The following is a 20,963-nucleotide window of genomic DNA, read 5'->3' on the forward strand; positions in this document are numbered from 1 at the left end:
TAGGACATACAAAGCTTGGGGTATCCTTTCCTTTGGTACCCATTCTTCTCATAACGTCCCAACACCTTAATTCTATCGGTAAGGATTATTCGAGTCACTTCCCCGTACACATACCTGTTCTGCTTGACCTTTTAACTGCCGACATATAGGGTTCCATTTGCGTGAGCCTCAACAAAGATGAACAGCCTCATGATCTTTATGCCCTCCATCCACTTGATTCTCTTCAAGTTGGTCCGAAGGTACGCAAGTCGATGGGAAGCTATGTAATAAATTTCTGAATCACCCGTCCATCTCCGTTCCACGTACAAGGGTGAAGGATTGTAGATGCGGTCTAGGATATTCATCATATCGAACCTCCGTCGATAATCCGAAGCATGCATCACAATTATAAACATAACCTGGAATACCAAGAATTTATTCCATGCTTCCCGACTCTGCAGGCCAGCATTGATAAGTAAGGAAATGTTTTTAACAGCAACATTTGCTCTACTTCTCCTCATTAAGTTTCCTTGTAAATATTAGATCCTCATTGGTTCACGCTCTAATACCAACTATAACATATCCACCAGTTCACTTGTAGGACACGTCTTAGTAGCCCATCGGGAAGAGAATCTAGAAAGCGCCGCCTGGCACTCCCACGAAATGTCACGGGGTTTGCGATCTAGGTCTTCCCAAGTCTGCCATGAAGCGGAAGCATTCTGGCCATTCCCACTTAGGATCGACTTGAATCAGGGTTTTCCTAGTGGTCAAATTCCTAGAACGATAGCTAGCGTTGAACCCCAGGCGAACTACTTTACACAGAAACGTCAGGGTCGAAGCAGATTCATGTTGCACTTGTTTCAAGGAGAATCGGAAACGAGAGGGATGCAAAGCTCAACCTCTCGGCCCATAAGGCATAGTCCCATTCCATTCCCCTAAAACAACATAAATCGGGACTCTAGTACTCTAGATTCTAGGTCATGGTTCCTTGCTGTCAATTCCGTTGAGAAAAGTTCCTGGCCAACCGGGACCACCCTTCCATAGGACGGACCCATGGTCACATCCATCTCACTTTCCTTGGAGTTGCTTTAGTTATCTAATTACCTACCACATTTAGTTTGACACGCAAATATAACTTTCTTAATTCGCCAAATAATCACCTGTTCCTTCACGTAACTTAGGCACTGACATAGAAAAACAATGTCAAGTAAGTTCCTTTTCAACAATTGATCTTATTTATCATTCTTTGGAATACATCATATAATCCAGCCCGAAGGCTAATCCATAATCCACCTAAAGGCTAATCCATAATCCGCCCGAAGGCAATTCCATAATCTGCCCGAAGGCAATTCCATAAACTGCCCGAAGGCAATTCCATCAATCCTCAGGGACCGCTATTCCAAGTTTTTGCCCGTAGACTAGTATGCGGGCCTCGAGATCCAATCTCGAGTCACCTCAGCCTCTTGTGCAGAACCCGGAGGCAAGGGATTTATAGCCAGAGCCCCCCTTGGCACCCAAGCATCCTCCTGCTCCAAGTAGCACCCACGGAGAGACCTCTCGTGGTGGGTTCGATCCACGTACCCGGCGCGGCTAACAACCCCCTTGGATAGGGTCAGGCAAATAGTCGGGGGTAACTAATGCTGCCTCTCCCTCCAAGCCTTCAACCTCAAGCATTAATTATTTTTCTAGCTTTAGTTCATTGAGCAAAGAAGTACAAACATTGCTCTTAACTATACAAACACAATCAATCCGGTGGTCGTTTGTTTGGCCAACGACTAAGGTATAATTCCTTCTCCCCGAATGCATCCAGCATTCGATCCGGGATCAATTTGCGACTCAACAAGATCCCCAAGGGTTTCGTAAGCTGTGTTGCTAGTTTACCCTCCTTCATTGGGTTAGGGTTTATACCCTGTTAATCCAATTTAACAAATACCTTAGGTTTCCTCACATTAAGGATAGTAAATCTTGGCCAACCTCGTTTTCCTATCTTGATTTTGGTCAATTTCTTGCTACACGATAAACAACTTCCCTAACTAGCAAACTAGCCTCAAGGAAGGGTGATGTAGTAGGATGACTACTCATCCTCAAGATAATTTGACTTGTACTTAGGACTTGCCAACCTCGTTCTAAGGAGTGGCAATACCATTTTGTGATCTAGACACAAAACCATGCGACGTTGCAACTTGTTGCACGAGACAGTGTCGCACCTAACTTATGGGATTATTCCTCCCATCAACCGTATTCCTTGGTCGAGAATACCTTTGGTCAAGATGTAGGATTTGTGAGTCTTCTTGACCCAACCCAACCCTAACCCTACTAGGCCGACAACGTTTGGCCCTAGGGTTTCTAAATTCAATCGGAAGTCTAGTATTTGGTCAATTTATCTTTAGGGTGAGTACCCTAGATCGTTCTTGCATGGGTGTTTAGCTAACCCTAACATTCTGTGAATGTGGGTAGGATCTTTGGGATTGGAAGTCTTGACTTGGCATCCCAAGTGCGATAGTAGGCAAAAATTTTAACGTAACTAAACCCTACCTAGCTTTGAGGTGTTCGTCGTACTAACTATTTATGCTTTTATGAATTCCATGTGGGTTATGCCATTGCAAGCGATTTACCTAAATCAATCTAATTGTTTTGCGACAAGAGTGATCTTTCCTTAGAAGAGATGCAAATACTTTTACTAAGAGATGCAAATAAATAAATTCAAGATACAACATTCCATGCAAGTACTCCGTTCATAGACTTTTTCCTTCCATGCAACTATAAGATTTACAATGACCCTTTCCTTTCCTTGCCTAAGCTATAATGATCGACAATTTAGGCTACTCGTATAAAAACCTATGTTGAATTTCATCAAGAACTATGCTCATAACCCTTCGCTTAATGCATTGAATTCAAGATTTAATATGAAATTGCATTCTTTCCTAAATACAAACTTCGATAAAAAAAGTCCATACATGAATGCCATGGGACCATTATTGATTTTATTCATCCTTTAGCACTTAGCCCAACCTAGGATGAAATTTTCACCACATGCAATTTGCAATGTACATAAATCCCTTTCATGCAATGCAACTACTTGGAAGAATTTAGGTAATCCAAGTACTACTTCTTTCTGCTGCATAGATTTCAGCTTTTGTACATTGACATGTCCGATTCTCTTGTGCCAGATCTCTACATCACTGATGGCACTCTCATCATGAGCAAACATAGCTGCTTTAAGTTCAGGAATGGTCGCTTCCAAAGTAAACATCCTGCCATCCCTTCTGCCCTTGGCAATTAGCTTGCAGCCATTTCCATACTCCTCAATGAAACATCCATCCTTGTTAAACCTCACTTGCAGATTCTGTTCTGCCATTTGACCCATAGACAACAAATTATTTGTTATGGTCGTACATGTAGGCATCATCAATGGAACAATCCCTTTATGCTTTATGTCATGTTGGGTATCATCCCCAGTACATACATGACCATGTGTACCTGCAACCATCTCATCAAACCACTCTCCATGCGGGGTCATGTGGTTTGACGCTCTAGAGTCAATGTACCATCTGTCATCTCTATCATGTCTCAATGCATTTTTAGATACATGCTGCATGGGAAAGATTCTATCAACAACTGACTCATCATGAGCACCACTGGAAGATGCATAGTGCCCATGCTGTCTGCCCTTTGCCTTCATATCTCCTTGCTTCTTGTAACAATCCTTTGCAATATGCCCATACCGGCCACAATAATGGCTGTCCTTGTCCCTGTTGGACTGATCAGACGACTGCCATGAACCAGAACCACCACCTCTACCTCGAGGTGATCTCCCCCTGCCTCTAAACCCACCAGATCCATGCTGGCCTTGTGTATTTGCACCATGCCAATTACTCTGCTGCTGCTGTCCATAAGTATTACGAGTGTCACCACGACCTCGAAATGAACCACGACCTCTAGATCCTCTGCCACGCTGGCTAGAGTACAACATAGTGTCTCTACTCTGAGATGCACTAGAACCTATATTCAAACCAAGTTTGACTTCCTCATGCAGCAACAAGGCAACTAGCTCTTCCCAGCTAGGGGGCTCTTCTTTGACAGAAATTGAAGTGTCAAAAGCTTTGTACTCTTTGCCTAAGCCATTCAAAGCAACAGCAATCATATCAACTTCTGATACACTTGAGCCAATAGTAGCAAATTGATCAGCTATGGTCTTAATCTCCATGGTATACGTCTGGATGCTCTTGCCATTCCTAGACATGTTGAACTACTGTTTCAACTGGATCTTTCTTGCATGTGTCATGGTTCCATAATTCTTCTTCAGTATGTCCCAAGCATCCTTCGGAGTCTCACATCCAGTGATTTGAATTACCATAGCATCAGATATACATAAGGAAAACCAATGCAGCACCTTGCATGCTCTTTCATTCCATAGCCTGTAGGCTCTTTTCTGTTCATTTGTTGGATTGTGTGCAGGCAACTCAGGAGCAACTTCATCTCCTATACATAAATCCCAATAACCTCTGCCAACCAGAAAGTTTTTCATTCTGAATTTCCATAATGTAAAGTTCTTATTATCCAACTTCTCTCCAACTATCTGAGTGATATTGTCAGTCCCATGTGCATTAGCCATGATGCAATAGATTGTCTATCAAGTGCCTGACTCCTTGAAGTCCAATAAGTATGACTGACTAAGTTCAGTCCGTAACAGTTTATGACAGTTTTCTGCACTAAATTGCAGAAAAAAACCAAGGTATTTCAGCCCACTGACACCCCAAAACAACCCTCAAACAAGTGGTCTCAACTGTAGATATAATTGTCAATACATAAGCTATGTGTTTGCTTCAGCTTAAGCTTATGTAACCTCACTGCCAGGGTACATACATGCAGTCTGAAAACTGTAAACTGTGAGTAACCAGCATCAATTTCAAGTCCAAAACTGAGTGTGTCAACAAATTCAGTTTCAGGTTACAGTCAACCAGAATTCAGCATACCAAGCTCCAAGCAGCTCCAAAATGTCTTTTGACCATGTCATACATTTACTTTGTAGTGGCAAGTTCAATACATGAGCATCTGAGTAGGCATAGACAACCTGTCTTCATTGACCAATGGCATAAACCTCATGAGCTATTTGTAATTAACCAGGACAGTGTAACTGCATTTATTTCAGCTTCAAAATTCAGTTTTCAATGATGCTCATTGCTTGCTTCAATTCTCCATGCATTCAGCATGTATAGGCCAGTTCACATAGATGATGGAACCCCCAAGATGACCTGTATTGCTTCAGTAATGCACAGTACTTGTCATTGACTGTGTATGACAGTTTTCAGCCTGTCATTGATTTTCATATCTGAGTATTCTGTGCAAAAGATCTCAGCTCCAAGACATTTGATCCAATGTATACATGCTTTGACACATTCTTGTGCTCCAAAGATGCCTTCTGAGTGTAGTACAAGGCTCCTGTGTGTCAGTAATGACTGAATGCTGCTGTCCATTTATGTTTACAATAGTTTAGAAATGATTAAGGTTTGTGTCTGTCACTCCAGCTCATAACAGAGCTCCCACACAAGCATTTACTCCTTGCACACTTCAAATACCTTCAATAGTGAGCATACATGCTCTATGAGCCTTGTCCAGGTGCCCCACTGAAGATTGACAGGTTGCTGTCCACTCAGATCAGCACGCGCAGATTTTCAGATACAGGTTGCTGATTTTCAGGAGGCAGTCCACAATTTTCAGACACAGGTTGCTGATTTTCAGGAGGCAGTCCACGATTTTCAGAAGGCAGTCCACGCTGATTCCTTCCTTTGACTATGGCTTCATTTGCAAGTGTCCAACTTCTTCCTCATTCCTTACTTCCATCTCCTTTGCACTGCAAGTTGTCATGCCCATTCTCCCACAGCCTCATGGATGAAGCTCTGATACCATGTTCAAAGAGTAGAGAGAGAGAAAGGGAAAGACTCCATATCCATGAGCCTTCAGGCTCTCAAGCTCATTCCTTCATTTCCACACACTAAACTGAAAAGCACACACACACTACAAGATAAAGTGACCTAGTGTAAATGTAGACTAGACTGACTAACTCTAGTCAGGTCACTGACTGACTACTAACCCGACTTATTTAATGTAGTCACATGTAGACAGTTATACACACTAGCTGTCATAGATGTCGGTCATAGATGAAGACACACTGACGGTGAGCTTGATTTCTAACACGGACATGCCTAGTGCATTCTTTCCATGTGGAATCAATTTTTAAGAACCTAGGAATTGAGGTTCGGGGTGTTATCCACACACGAACTCAGAGTGGAAGCCCCCGCGCGTGCGCCTCACGTCTTTTGTTTGGGGGCCATTTGATGAATCAAATCTGTCAAGAATCGCGTGGTGGAGGGGGTTGCTCAAGATACTGCGCCGAACACACACAGAATGCACAAGGAGAAGCTCACTCAAGAGACAAGAAGAGAGATGGAGGCCAAAACGTTTTCTTGCTGATTTCTTCTTCTTCTTCCACACTCTTTTCAATGTACACAAAGTATAGATAAGATACAACATAAAAGGAAAGTGGCCTACTAAGTCAAACAATGCATAAACGACTACGCTAGTCGACTGGCGCTATAACTATGCCAGCTGTAAATAGGTGTAACAACCTGAATATAATAAGTAATGAGTCATTGGCCATGTGAGAGTCATAATGACCACCGACGTGCTAAGTGTAGACGTGTGGACCCATCTAACCAGGCGGTCCATCATCCATGTCCACATGTGTTGAGCTTGCCATCTCAACACTCCCCCTCAAGCTCAACTGCATCTCTGCAACTCCAAGTAAGCTTCGAAACTTTTGAAGCTTGAAGATATCAGCTATCTGATCCTGTGTGCTAACATACACCAAGTCAATCTCACCTGCTAGTACCTTCTCTCTCACAAAGTGGTAGTGTACCTCAATATGTTTTGTCCTGGCATGGAACACAGGGTTCCTAGCCAACTGTATACTGCTCATGTTGTCACAATAAATGACAACTGGACCTTCCACCTGCACATCCAAATCAGCCAGTAACTTTTGCAGCCATACTACCTCACATGCTGCAACAGTAGCACCTCTATACTCAGCCTCTGTACTCGACAAAGCAACTGTAGATTGCTTTTTGCTGCTCCAAGAAACTGCTGCACTACCAAGAGAGAACATGTATCCGCTGGTAGATCGTCTATCAGACATACTACCAGCCCAATCTGCATCTGTGTATCCAAACACCTGTACGTCTATACCTGCCTCATAGAAAAGCCCATAATGTAATGTGGACTTCACATATCTCAATATGCGTCTCACTGCATCCAAATGTGGCTTTCTAGGTACTTTAAACTGACTCACAATACCAACAGCATAGCTCAAGTCTGGCCTTGTAATGGTCATGTAGATCAAACTCCCCACTATCCTCCTGAACATAGTAGGGTCTTCTATCTCATCCCCAACATCAGCACTCAGCTTTACATTCTGCTCCAACGGGACTAAAAGTGGTTTGCATGCAGTCATACCATACTTGGACAACATATCCAAGCCATACTGTCTTTGGAACAGCCATATACCATCATCACATCTGATCACCTCAATGCCAAGGAAGTACCTTAGCTCACCTAAATCCTTCATCTCAAACTTCATCTTCAAATAGCCCTTGACTTCAGCAATCCCACTATCACTATCACCTGTAATAATCAAGTCATCCACATAGATGACTATGATGACCAAACCTGCATCTCCCTTTCTCACATAAAGTGAGTGATCAGCATCAGAAACATAAAAGCCAATATTGACAAGATACTCTCTGATCTTGTCAGACCATGCTCTTGGTGCTTGCTTGAGCCCATAGAGTGCTTTCTTCAACCTGCACACATACATGGGATGCTCTAAATCTTCATAACCTGCTGGCTGATCCATATACACTTCTTCCTGCAAATCACCATGCAAGAAGGCATTCTTTACATCCATTTGCTGCAACCTCCAACCTTTGGCTGCTGCCAAAGCAATCACACATCTGACAGTTGCCATCCTAGCAACTGGACTGAAGGTTTCATCATAATCTATGCCATATGTTTGGGCATAGCCTTTTGCAACCAGCCTAGCTTTGTACCTGCTAATAGAACCATCTGCATTGTGCTTAATCTTATAAACCCACTTACATCCAATAGCTTTCTTTCCCTTTGGCAATGATACTAGATCCCAAGTCTTATTGGCCTCTAATGCAGCCATCTCCTCATCCATTGCTGCATCCCAATGAGCATGACCAACAGCCTCCTCAAAACATGTGGGCTCAACATCCTCAACTAGTTTCACCATATAAGCATAATGGTGAGCTGCATAACCCTCAAAACCAAATCTTTTAACAGGGTATCTAACCCTACTAGACTTGCGTACCACTGGATCACTCAATGGAGTCTTTGCATTAACACGTGCTCTCTGCACACCTGGAGTCCTCACTGAAGGAATGCCAAGCTCATCATCCAAGCTCTCGGAGCCACTGGAGTCTCCATCAAGAACTGCATCAATGCCTTCTGACACTTTATTCTTTCCTTTGTCTTTACCTGTAGTGCTACTAGATGCACTCGAAGATGTAGAGGTACTCCTTAGTCTCCCAGACCAAGGACTACCAGATGATGTCTCTGGTCCATTAAGAGTCCGTGATTCTTGCCTTTCAGCCTGCACATGAGTGTCATGATCATCATCAACATCCAATGCATTACCACTAGATGCATACCAACTGCTCATTTCATCAAAGATGACATCCCTGCTCACTCTGAACTTACATGTGACAGGGTTGTAACAGCGATACCCTTTTTGCTCTAAAGAGTATCCAATAAAGATACACTTTTCAGCCTTTGGATCCAGTTTCTTCCGCAACTCATCTGGCACATGAACATACGCAATGCAGCCAAATACTTTCAAGTGTGAAACATCAGGCTTCTTACCTGTAAAACATTCTTCGGGGATCATACCATGAACTGCATCTGTGGGAGTTCTGTTCATAATATAAACAGCAGTATGAACAGCCTCAGACCAAAAATGCTTAGGCATATTCTTTTCAGCCATCAAGGCGCGTGCAACTTCTGCAATATGCCTGTTTTTCCTTTCTGCAACCCCATTTTGCTGTGGGGTATACCTGCATGTGAACTGTCTCTTTATCCCATGAGACCTCAGAAAATCACTGAACTCATTTGAGAGGTACTCTCCCCCTCCATCTGACCTCAGGCACTTTACTTTCAAGCCTGTTTCTCTTTCAACTGCAGCCTTAAAAGTTCTAAAGTGCTCAAAAGCTTCACTCTTTTCCTTCATAAAATATACCCACAGCTTTCTAGAACAATCATCAATGAATGTGACAAAGTATGAACTGCCTCCAAGAGATACATTTTGTGTAGGCCCCCAAATGTCTGTATGCACAACATCAAGGATATTTCTGCTTACATCTCTGTCATGTGAAAAGGGTTGTCTTGCCTGCTTACCAAACTGACATGCTTCACATACCTTCTGAAATTCTGCAACTTTAAATGTAGGCAAACCTGTAACCAACCCTTTGGACTGCATTAATTTCAGCCTTTGTACATTTGCATGTCCAATGCGTTTGTGCCAAATTTCAATGTCTGCAACAACACCTTTTCCTTTGGCATACATAGCCGCATTCATAGTAGGAATTCCAGCATCTAGAGTGAACATACGTCCAACTCTACTTCCCTTTGCTACCAACCTGCACTTGTCATTGAAGTCTTCTACAAAGCAGCCCTTTGCATTAAATCTGACTTGCAGCCCTTGCTCTACCATTTGACCGACTGACACCAAGTTCTTTGTAATAGATGGTACATGTAATACATCTGAAAGACTCTTTGTCTTACCATCATGCAAGGACAAGGGAACTTTCCCAATGTGTGAAATTGGGTGGCATGAGTCATCACCCGTCTGCACATAACCTGCATTCTGCAAATCCTGCATCTCTCCAAACCATTCTGCATGGCTGGTCATATGATTGGATGCACCTGAATCAACATACCAAACATCTTCATGTGTTCCCTTTCCTGTAACAGCATTCAGCATATGCTGCATAACGAACAAACGTTCATTTTTGTCTTCATTCTGTCGTGAAGACGATGCATAGTTTCCTTGCTACAACTTACCACTGCGGATATCATCTCTCTTAGCATAACATTGGGCTGCAATATGACCTGTTTTGCCACAGTAGTGGCACACAATACCAGAGTTGTTAGAACCTCTGTTTTGCCATCCACCTCTTCCTCTAAAGCTCCCCCTGCCTCTAAAGTTACCACAACCTCCTGAAACATGCATATCGCCAAATTGCTGATTCAATCTGTTTTGCTGGTTGTCACTACCACGTCCTGTACCACGGCCTCTTGAAGAGAACCTGCCACGTCCCCTTCCAGAATTGGAGTAGAAAGCTTGGACCTGTTCACCACTTCTTTCAGATGTCTCACTCTGCATGTTGATCTCTTCAGTGATCATAAGGGAGACCAATTCATCGAAATCTGGAAATGGCTTTCTGACATATACGGAAGTTACAAAGGACTTCCAAGCCTTTCCATTGTTAAGTCCACCCAAGGTAGATGATACCAAATCATCATCATCGGGCATTGCATCAATCACTGCCAATGCATCTGCAATGCTTCTTACTTTCAGTGCATACTCATTGATAGACATCTTCCCTTTCTTCAATGTATTCAACTCTTGCTTGAGTTGAATCTTTCGTGCCTTTGTATTTACAGAAAACATACTTTCAAGTATGGTCCAAGCTGCATATGCATTCTCTGCATTTCTAATGTGTCCCAGCATGTTATTGTCAATTACTGCAGACAACCAATACATGACCTTCTTGTCTTTTGCATTCCATTCCTTTCGTGCCTTTGTCTCTTCTACAGTTGGAGGATCACTCACCTCCGACTCCTTTTCTTCACCTGAAACGAACTCATAGAGGCCTTTTCCAATAAGGAAGTTCGTGACACGAAACTTCCATGATGGGTAGTTGTTCTTGTCGAGCTTCTCAATGATGGGGCTTCCACTGTTCTCTGCCATTATCACAAAACTAATACCAAACAGCAAGCAAATCTTCTGCAACCCTTGACCTGTAGTGCACAGCAATACACCAGACAGCCTTTTTTACTGTCTGCTCAACAATACATGCAATCTGCAACCAGTTTGCAGATAAACCTTGTGTTTACTCACTGATAAACACCTTTGAACTTACAGAACTGAAATCTGTAACCTGCGCACCCACGTTCGGTCAATACAGTCGAAGTCACAGTGTACCCCGAAACTGTTGTCCGCAACCTTGCGGCTCTAAAACGGGCCCTGAAACGGCCTCAAATGCCCAAAATCTCTGTGGGAAAGCCCAGAAGGGCTTATCTGCAGAATACACAGCGCTCTTCGCGCACACCAAATCTCACTGCAATCTGAGATTTTTGCTCTGCCCTGCTTCCGGTGCCTCCACAGGCACTATCCAAGAGAAGGAGTGGAAGAATGGGAGAGATTCTTACCCGTAGCTTGCTTGCTCGAACCTTGCTTCTTCTCCTTCACTTCAACCTTCGAAATCAGCCTCTCTCAATGGCGCGGCTCTGATACCATGTCAAGAATCGCGTGGTGGAGGGGGTTGCTCAAGATACTACGCCGAACACACACAGAATGCACAAGGAGAAGCTCACTCAAGAGACAAGAAGAGAGATGGAGGCCAAAACGTTTTCTTGCTGATTTCTTCTTCTTCTTCCACACTCTTTTCAATGTACACAAAGTATAGATAAGATACAACATAAAAGGAAAGTGGCCTACTAAGTCAAACAATGCATAAACGACTACACTAGTCGACTGGCGCTATAACTATGCCAGCTGTAAATAGGTGTAACAACCTGAATATAATAAGTAATGAGTCAGTGGCCATGTGAGAGTCATAATGACCACCGACGTGCTAAGTGTAGACGTGTGGACCCATCTAACCAGGCGGTCCATCATCCATGTCCACATGTGTTGAGCTTGCCATCTCAACAAAATCCCGGTTTAGCAACTTCTTCGTGGATCCTTTACGCGTTATGAATCCTCTCTGACCAAGTTCTACTCCTCTGCGCAGGACATGGCCCTTACAGAATGTGGTTTTAAGAAACCTGAGATGGTGTGGATGAACAAGGCTTATGGAAGCCTTGTTTTAGAAGCTTCTAAAGAAGCATCCAAATTTCTATGACAGAAAACGTGACATGGAGAGAGAAAGTGGATGATGGAGGAGATGATAATGAGGATAATGATGATAATCATGCTGACGATGATGATGGTGGAGGTGGCATGGCAATAGCGGCCTAGCGCGGCAGCAGCGTGGCATGGCGGCTCTTCATGGTGTCCTCCCCAGGTGGCAGGGTCACGTCCCTCTCTCCCCTCCCCCCAAGCTTAAGGGGGAGGTTATATAGGCCTTTAAGGGGGGGTCCACACATGTGGAGGGGGGCATGATCCCCTCCCCAACTCCTCTCTACTCCACTTAGCTCCAACCTTTCCCACGCTCCCTCTCCACGCCATGCATCGACTGAGGGGAGGGGGTTATTATTTAAAAAAACTTCCACTATTTTAACCGTTATCCCTTTTTTTCCCCCCCTTGAGGAGATGTTCCTGTGCGGCCTACAGGTTTCAAGCCTCGGCTCTTGTGCTCCATGCAGTTAGAGTTTATTGACGCGTGCGGAGTAAGCACTTAACCACCAACATTTACCAATGCGAGAGATTATTTTAGTTTTCTTTTTGTGCAGATTACGGGTTTTCAATATTTCGAGGCGGAAATATTACATTGAGGGTGAGGTATCCCAAGCCATAGGGCTAGTGATCGATTTCTTTGGGGAGTGTGTAGTGAGGATCATATTCTATCTCTCCCAGAATGATTGATTAAAAGATAGGATTATGTATCATATGTGCTTTATGTTTGAATGACACAACTTGAGGCCAATCCTCGAGGTGTAGGATAGCCAAAGTGAGCCACGACAATTAGCCGAAGGGTGCTTCCTGTGTCTATTTTATGTGGTGTATAACACAATATGTGTAGGGGCTCCCTGTGAGAAGTTTAGGGAGGGTTATTCGTTGGACTATGAGCCATACAAATGCAAATATCTAAATTAGAAGTTAGATTAGTGTATCTCTTAGAGCATGTTTTAGGTCTCGATAGCAATCCTTCCTAGAGAAGGTGAATTAGTTAGTGCATCAAAGAAGATCAAGTCAAGGCTAAGCATTAGAAGGAATCAACTTATGCTAAAACACACTCTCAAAAGAAATTTTAGTCATATTGACTGATTCCCTCTTATGCTCCTTTGACCAAAATTAATGCCTAATCAGTACTTAATCAACTTGAGCAAAATCACAATTCCTTGAGTCCATGCTTATAGAAGTGATTTTCTCATAGACTTGACCTTGCTCATGACAGTAGTCATCTTATGACAATGGCTAAGCAGCAACGTACAATCAATACACTTCAATCTAACCCAACCTACTATGAGACCACTTCATTGCACTCTATCATACTAGCTCAAAATTTGGACATGCATCACACTTAGAATATCACCCATTGATTGATAAGATTTTGATTGAAGAGGACTTGTATATAGCTAGTTGCTTTGCACGTGACCTTTCTTTCTTGATGACTTGACTACTTACCTTTGTGAATTGGTTACCAAACCGATTGATTTGGATTCTTTTGCTGAATTGGAAGACAACCCAATTTTCTATAATTGCTGGATTCCTAAAACTACAAAACAATGACTTGTATATATCTAGTTGCTTTGCACATGACCTTTCTTGCTTGATGATTTGATTACTTACCTTTGTGAATTGGTTACCAAACCAATTGATTTGGATTCTTTTGCTGAATTGGAAGACAACCCAAATTTCTATAATTGGTGGATTCCTAAGACTACAAAACAATAACCCTTGTGTATTGCTAATCTTAGTTGCTTTGTACATATTTATTTCTTTAGCTCAATGTGTTACACTAACAACAACCAAAGACCCTTTGACTTTTAGAATAATTCTATATCTTATGTGAGGGTAATATCCAAGGTATGTGATATCACCTCTCTTTTGGGTACAGTAGCAGAAACTAGAAAAGTTAATCATCATTTCTTCCTATCTTTTTGCCTTTGAATTACTACATGGTATTCTCAATATTTCACCACGTGAATGTAGGCAAATAATAGGTAACATAGCAATGTAATGTAATTCATGTTTGCAACATCCATCCTCAATAGTATAATCTTTCTTTGGATATTCCAAGATATGGCAATATCACAACGACAAGATCATTTGAGAGACTAACAAAAGACAAAGATATCAGGGAGCCATTGATACTACCAACATCCCAATTTCATCGTCCACTACATACTTCCGCTACAAATATACAATGGTCATCTATGTTCTATGGAGGAGTTACATATTGCTTCATCAACCAACACATATTTCTTCATCAATAGTTTGGTTCTTTACCAACCCTAGACAATGGGCTTTCCATGTCCCAACTCACTACTTAATCTTCATTGTGCACACTCCTGTGCATAGCTCAATTCTTGTGATCATCCTTCAAATATCTCATACTTTCACTTTGATTTTGTAAGGTTGTTGAAAGAAACACACAACCAAAGAGGAGAACAAAAAAAAAGAGAAAATAAAAAAAAGAAAAAAATATATGCACTCATATGCATTACATCACACCTAGGGTTCCTCAAGTTAGGAATGCATCCATGATCTTTATTGGCTAGCTCCATCTCTAAATCCCTAGCCCTTATCCCATTTTTCCCCACATTTACCTAGGGCACATCAAGGTTAGGATATACCTAGGGAGTCTTTACTTGTCTTGATTAGATCTGCCTCTTTTAGTCACTTACATTTTTTCCATTTCCACCTCATTCCTCCTAGTGCCAACAACTCAACTTTGAAGCAAGAAGAATAAGGTACTTCAAGTAGTTAGGGAGAAATTCCATCAACCATCACTTGCATTTGATCTAGTAGAGAGGCATGTGCTTCAAGAGCTTATTAAATTAGTGGGAAATCACTTCTTGAGTATAGTAATGTTCTCCCAAGTAGAATCTTTTTTAGTTCTATCTTTTCAATTGACCAAAACTTATTTTTGAATATGATTACATTTAGGATGCTCATGGAAATCCAAGATCCATTCTGATTCATGAGGTTCTACTAATGGTTCAATAATTTATACTAGCACTCCTTGGTCCACCAAACTATCATCATGATCAAGTTTCCTTCATAGTTGGCTAACATGAAAGACTGGATGGACTCTACTAGAGGGTGGTAGATCTAACTTGAGCTACTGCGCCAAACACACACTGTATACACAAGAGGAATCTCACTCAAGAACATAAGAAGAGAGATGGAGGGCAAAACGTTTTCTCTTGCTGATTTTTCTTCTTCTTCCACACACTATACAATGTACACAAAGTATAGATAAGATACAACATAAAGGAAAGTGACATTCTAAGTCAAACAATGCATAACCGACTACACTAATTGACTGGCGCTATGTCTTTTCCAACTGCAGGTAAGTATAACAAACTAAATATAACAAGTGATAAGTTAGTGGCCATGTGAGTGTCATAATGACCACTAACATGCTAAGTGTAGACATGCAGACCCATCTAGCCAAGCGGTCCATCATCAATTTCCACACATGTTGAGCTTGCCATCTCGGCATATTAGGATTTATTATTTGACCTCCAACACTTAGTGGAGCCATTTGACTAGCCATAGGCATGGTGACACTGGGAGGAGCTAGCAACATGGTCACATTTTGAATCATGCTTCCTCTCCCATTGGAAGTACTCATGGGTGTTCCTTGACCTCCATTTGTCAATGCTAAAGTATTTCCAACACCTAGGCTCGGATTCCAGTTTGCCCTAGAGGTATAGGCCACTTGTAATTGTGACTCTACCTCCTCTGCTAGTGTAATAGCCATATCAATGTCAGCAAGAGAAACACTGCTCAATTGCACTTGAGTGTTAAAGTCTAGCCCATGGCAAAAGTATTGGAGTTGAGTAGTAGCTAGAGTGGGAATATAAGTCTACAACTTGCAAAATACTTCCTTCACTTTGTTGGCATAGTCTCGAACATTCTAGTGAGGTTCTTAATGTATTACATTGAGAACATGTAGCCTTTTCAGAGACAAACTCTCTTTGGAAGGCCGCAAAAAAAAATCTATTGTAGTTATGGTTCCAGTCTCTAGGTTGTGATACCATACTGTAGCTCATCCTTTTAGAGTCATATTAAAGAACATCATCATATGTCCTTCATCTTGGATTCGACAGTCAAACATTAACTTTTGGAATTCATTAATACCAAGTTTCGCTCTTCCTTTGTTAATCTAATAAAAATGGATAGAGGAAATCCTAAGGATGGCAAGTTTGAGGTTCCTGTTTTGGGATTGCAATAGGTTGTGCCATGAAAACTAGATTCACTTAGAGCCCCTGAACTATGATAACTATAACCCCACTCAAAGTGGGCTAACTAATTGGAAGAGGGGAAGTATTAGAACTTCCTCCTTAATTGAGTATGCATGGGGCTGGGGTTAGTAAGCCCCCTTCCTTGTAGGGATATCGGACCACTCCTTTTTGGAGAATATATCCTAATAATTTTAGCTCACCGTCTAGCCCATTCAGCTCTTTCTTGATTCTGAAGCTCGGTCGGTGGCTTGACGGTCTTTTGGATCTATTTCACTGCCTTTTGGCATATACTAATAAACTAGTCCCTATTGACCAAGATTCAAAGACCACCACTTATAGTAGTTTCCAAAAAATGCACCACCTATCAGGACCTAAAATGGGCTTGACACTAGCTCTATGATACTAGCCAAACCTCTACTATGCACCCAAACCACCCCTTGTGATGGGACCTGAAATGGGCTGGTACTGGCTATGGCACTAGCCGGACCTCATACTCATAACAGACAAACACACCCTCATGGCCTCGTGGACCAGGAGCGTCTATCTACTGCTAAAGGACAAACTGCCCTAAAGCTTAATCTATGCGTTTATAGTTTTTACAGTTTTTAGTCCAACGTTTCCCTTTCTATAAACTCCTCAGAGGGAGAACCCGTACACATTGGCAATAAATACCACGATCACATACATGGATGGAGGCAACCTCTCAGTAGAAACACCACGACCCCACTGCAACTCTCCTACATCGTAGGGATTAGCCCCTTGATGCACTGCTCAACATATAAAACAAATGAACAAACTCCACTCTTCATTTCAAATCCAGAGGATATACCATGTGTCCTTACTTAACAGTCCCTTAGGAAACCGACCCTCTATCCTACGGCAAGGGATAACCTTGCACTCTCAATCGTGGGTCAAATTCCTAAGAAAACAAGTGCTATGTAGTCCAGGAGCTTTTCCATTGATACCATGAACTATACATAGTGCATAATGTGAATGGTTTAGTGCACAAATAGAAGAAAATCAGCATTGTGCATTGTGCGAAACCAATCCTTTCATGATTTCCATGCTAGCATTTATGTAATGAGAAAAAACACCGAGCCTTATGCTCATGCTGCCTTTCCCTTTATTTTAAAACAACGTCCTATAGGCATGATGCAACACATAAACCAGATTTTAGTTTATATTTTGGCACTCAACCTCCCCTCTCACCCTATCGTTTAATGTTTTGCATTTGTTGATAGGTGAAAGGGTCGTTTTATGTGTTTTTCCTTACAAAGAAAGCGATAAACATGAACGGAAACATAGAAACGAGGGTAAACCGAGGCTAACCTCGTGCTTTACCTTCATTATACGTTGCACAAACACACATGTAATTTTTTGGAATTTTTCTTTTACCGTTTCCTAATTTTCTCCCATTTAAAATCCATTTTCACCATTTTTTGGTATTTTTCCTCTATTTTCTTCAATAAAAAATGACTAAAAATTAAAATTGATTGTGGGCTATTGCCCTTAGGTTCCTTGACAATAAAATTTCAGGTTTTGTATGTGTTATGTCTCATATTTCCCATGTATCTTGCAAAAACCCCATTTTTACCCCTTAAACCCGTGTTTTTCGGATTTTATAACATTAATTTCAGCCATATCGCTTTGATCTTTTGATTTTCAGATTATAAACTATTGAAACTCATAGAAAACAACATCATGATGAATATTCAACCCATGGGAATAATGTTTCATCGATCAAATGGCATAAAAACTCATTTTTTCTTCATAAAATTTTGAATTACCGCTTAGGTTTCATGTTTCGGGATCTCGATTTTGCTGTCGGACTGCGGGTCAGCCCACATCCAATGTCCAGCATCTTCACAATCAGCAATATTCATGTCTACATTGACCCGGAAGCAATCCGCGGGTCCCAACCTCCTTCACCGTTCTTCATTTCCTCTTGCATGCAAGAACAACCCTTTAGGGAAGAGAGAAAGACTAGAATCAGATTTCTTCATTCCCACAGCCATTTCATGAGCGAAGACAAGCGATAAGATCCATCAAGAGGGAGAATATCGGGGGTAACATTGGTCAGATGGGTTGCTTTCAGCCCCCATGATTGATCCACCAAGAATGGAGTGCATTTTTCGGGCGCATCCTGGCGCCATTCTTCCCATGAAATGTTGCATCTTCTCTTTCCACGTTTTCATATTGGCATAAAATTTTTGGGGGGGGGGGGTCCAAACTCCAAAAGGCATGCCCAATTTTGGCCTCAAACTTGTCCACCTTTTCGAATCTTAACCGATTCTTGGCCATTTTCCTGTCCTGGCTCCGATTCGAGTGTTGTAAATTTCTCGTGTTTGTCTCAACATCCCGCATTGACTGGCAACTCCTGACAAGTGTTGCTCGGGCACCTTTTAAAAGCCATCTTTCACTTGGTGCTTAAAATCGTCCTAGCTGGAGCCACCGCCTTCGATGTTGAATATTTTTTCCCTAAATTCTGAATTTTTTTGGCAAATTTTAGGCACATCTCGGGCTCAAAACTCTACTCTCATTGGCGACCACGGGATAGGGTGACTCAGCCTGTCGAATCCCACAATAGATCTGCACAAAACAACCAAAGGAAGCATCAAGCTGATACAAAATAGATACATACTAAAACACAGCACAATGCTCACCCTACCCCCTGACAAAACCAAGGCATGACATCCACAAGGAGTAGGCCTAGCATAATCTGATAGAAGGGCCGAAGCTGGTCACTAACCGACTGCTCCAACACGGCCAAACTAAAAAGAACTGTCAAAGAGGTCGCCCTAAGTGGTGGTCTGCACTACCTACCTAACTACAAGCATTTTCTTTTAGCACATTTCTTCTTTTAGGTTTTTATTTTTCTCATACTTGGGCATGTAAAAAGGAGGGAGCTGAGCGTAGTGACCCAAGGAGAACAGGGCATCGGCCTCAGGTCCTGTCTCGGTACCAAGAACCTATCAAGCCCTCGCTAGGCGACACTTAATCCTTTTCTGACGCTCACTTTTATTTTCGCTCCAACCGTTCTTACTTTCTGCTTTTCTAGCAAGATGCCATCCCTAGGAAGACAAGGCATCGGCCTCGGGTCTGACTCATCCCCAAGAATCTACCAAGCCTTTGCAAGGCGATGATCAACTGATTATAGATTTTCCTTTCTTTTTCTATTCTATTTTAGAGGGGTTAGAAACCCTTTTTACACACCTTTGTATATATTTATTATCTTTAAGATATTCAAGGTTTTGTTCCTCATTATCATCATCATTATTTCCTTCTGGCAGGCTTCTCTAACTGCCTCACAACTAACCAAAACTCCTAGAATGGCTGCCTAGCAGGCTACCAGATCAGGGTCACTAGAACTGCCTTCTAAAATAGGTCTTTTGATGTCTCGCAATGTCTTTACAGGAGGCAACGACTACTCAAACCTCCCTCAGACATACCTAACCTAAACCTGGGACTTCATGCCTTGGTCATCGGTCCCCAATAAGAAAAGAAAATCCCCTACAAGTACATAGACACATATAGCAGAAAAACACGGTACTCGAAAAGGAGAGATATCACCTGGATAGGGCCACGAGAAGCTTCTGTGCAACAAAGGCTCCTTCCAAGCTCTTCTTCAAACCTGTCTAGCACAAGACTAAAACAAGAAACCATTAACCACAGCTGTACTAAACAGACAACTGGCCCTCTTGGCCTAATGAAATCTGAACGTAATATCCAAAGCAGCTAGCCTTTCTAGCTTAAAACTAGATAGATCATTTTAGTCCACGTAATACTGATGTCCTTAGCATATACATCACACCCTATTAGACTACCTAGGGTGCCAAGGATAACATATCATAGGTCGACTAGCCCCATGCTACTCATGCAAGTTAGCTAAAAGCTTGATCTTGTATTTTTTTATCTTAAGTTTTTGTAGAGCTACAAATCCAAGCCTTTCCACAAATAACTCATCAATAAGGCCGATCCCTTCTTGGGCACTATGAGCTAAATGAACGGCCTCAGTGGGCTCGCATGTCCCACATTAATTGTAATCCGAATAAACTGGTCATTCAAGAGGCTGAGTTGCTCCTTTGGGAGAAAGAATCATAGCTTTGTACTCGTTCGAACCTCCCCTATTTGGGTTTTCACATAAATCAGTGCTGCGACCCAAACTAGGTAGAGCTTCAAGCCTAGGCACATCACATGGGTGTATCCCAAGGCAGTGTATATTGTCAGATGTATATTCGGTCTTATCCTCTTGGGGGTTAGACAAAATATATCTAGATGGGATCCTTAACCTTGCATCCGACACTCCTGCCATACTTTTGGAGATTTTGGGTCTCCAAACCCATCTCACATTCCCCTTAACATTCTTGCATTCCCGCAATTTGTTGCACTGGTCTAACGAACTCAATGCAAACTTATCCCTATGGCCACATGGCCTCACATCCTTATGACCTTTGACATCCCTTTCTGCCAACTCACTGAGTGGTCTAGGGAGTCCTATAAATTTCAACATGTCATTTTGATCCCCTCTTAGAGGGTCTTCCATACCT

This window comes from Lygodium microphyllum, chromosome 16 (assembly GCF_053477565.2).
Source record: "Lygodium microphyllum isolate KBCC chromosome 16, Lygodium_microphyllum_v1.1.10, whole genome shotgun sequence".
Lineage (NCBI taxonomy): Eukaryota > Viridiplantae > Streptophyta > Polypodiopsida > Schizaeales > Lygodiaceae > Lygodium > Lygodium microphyllum.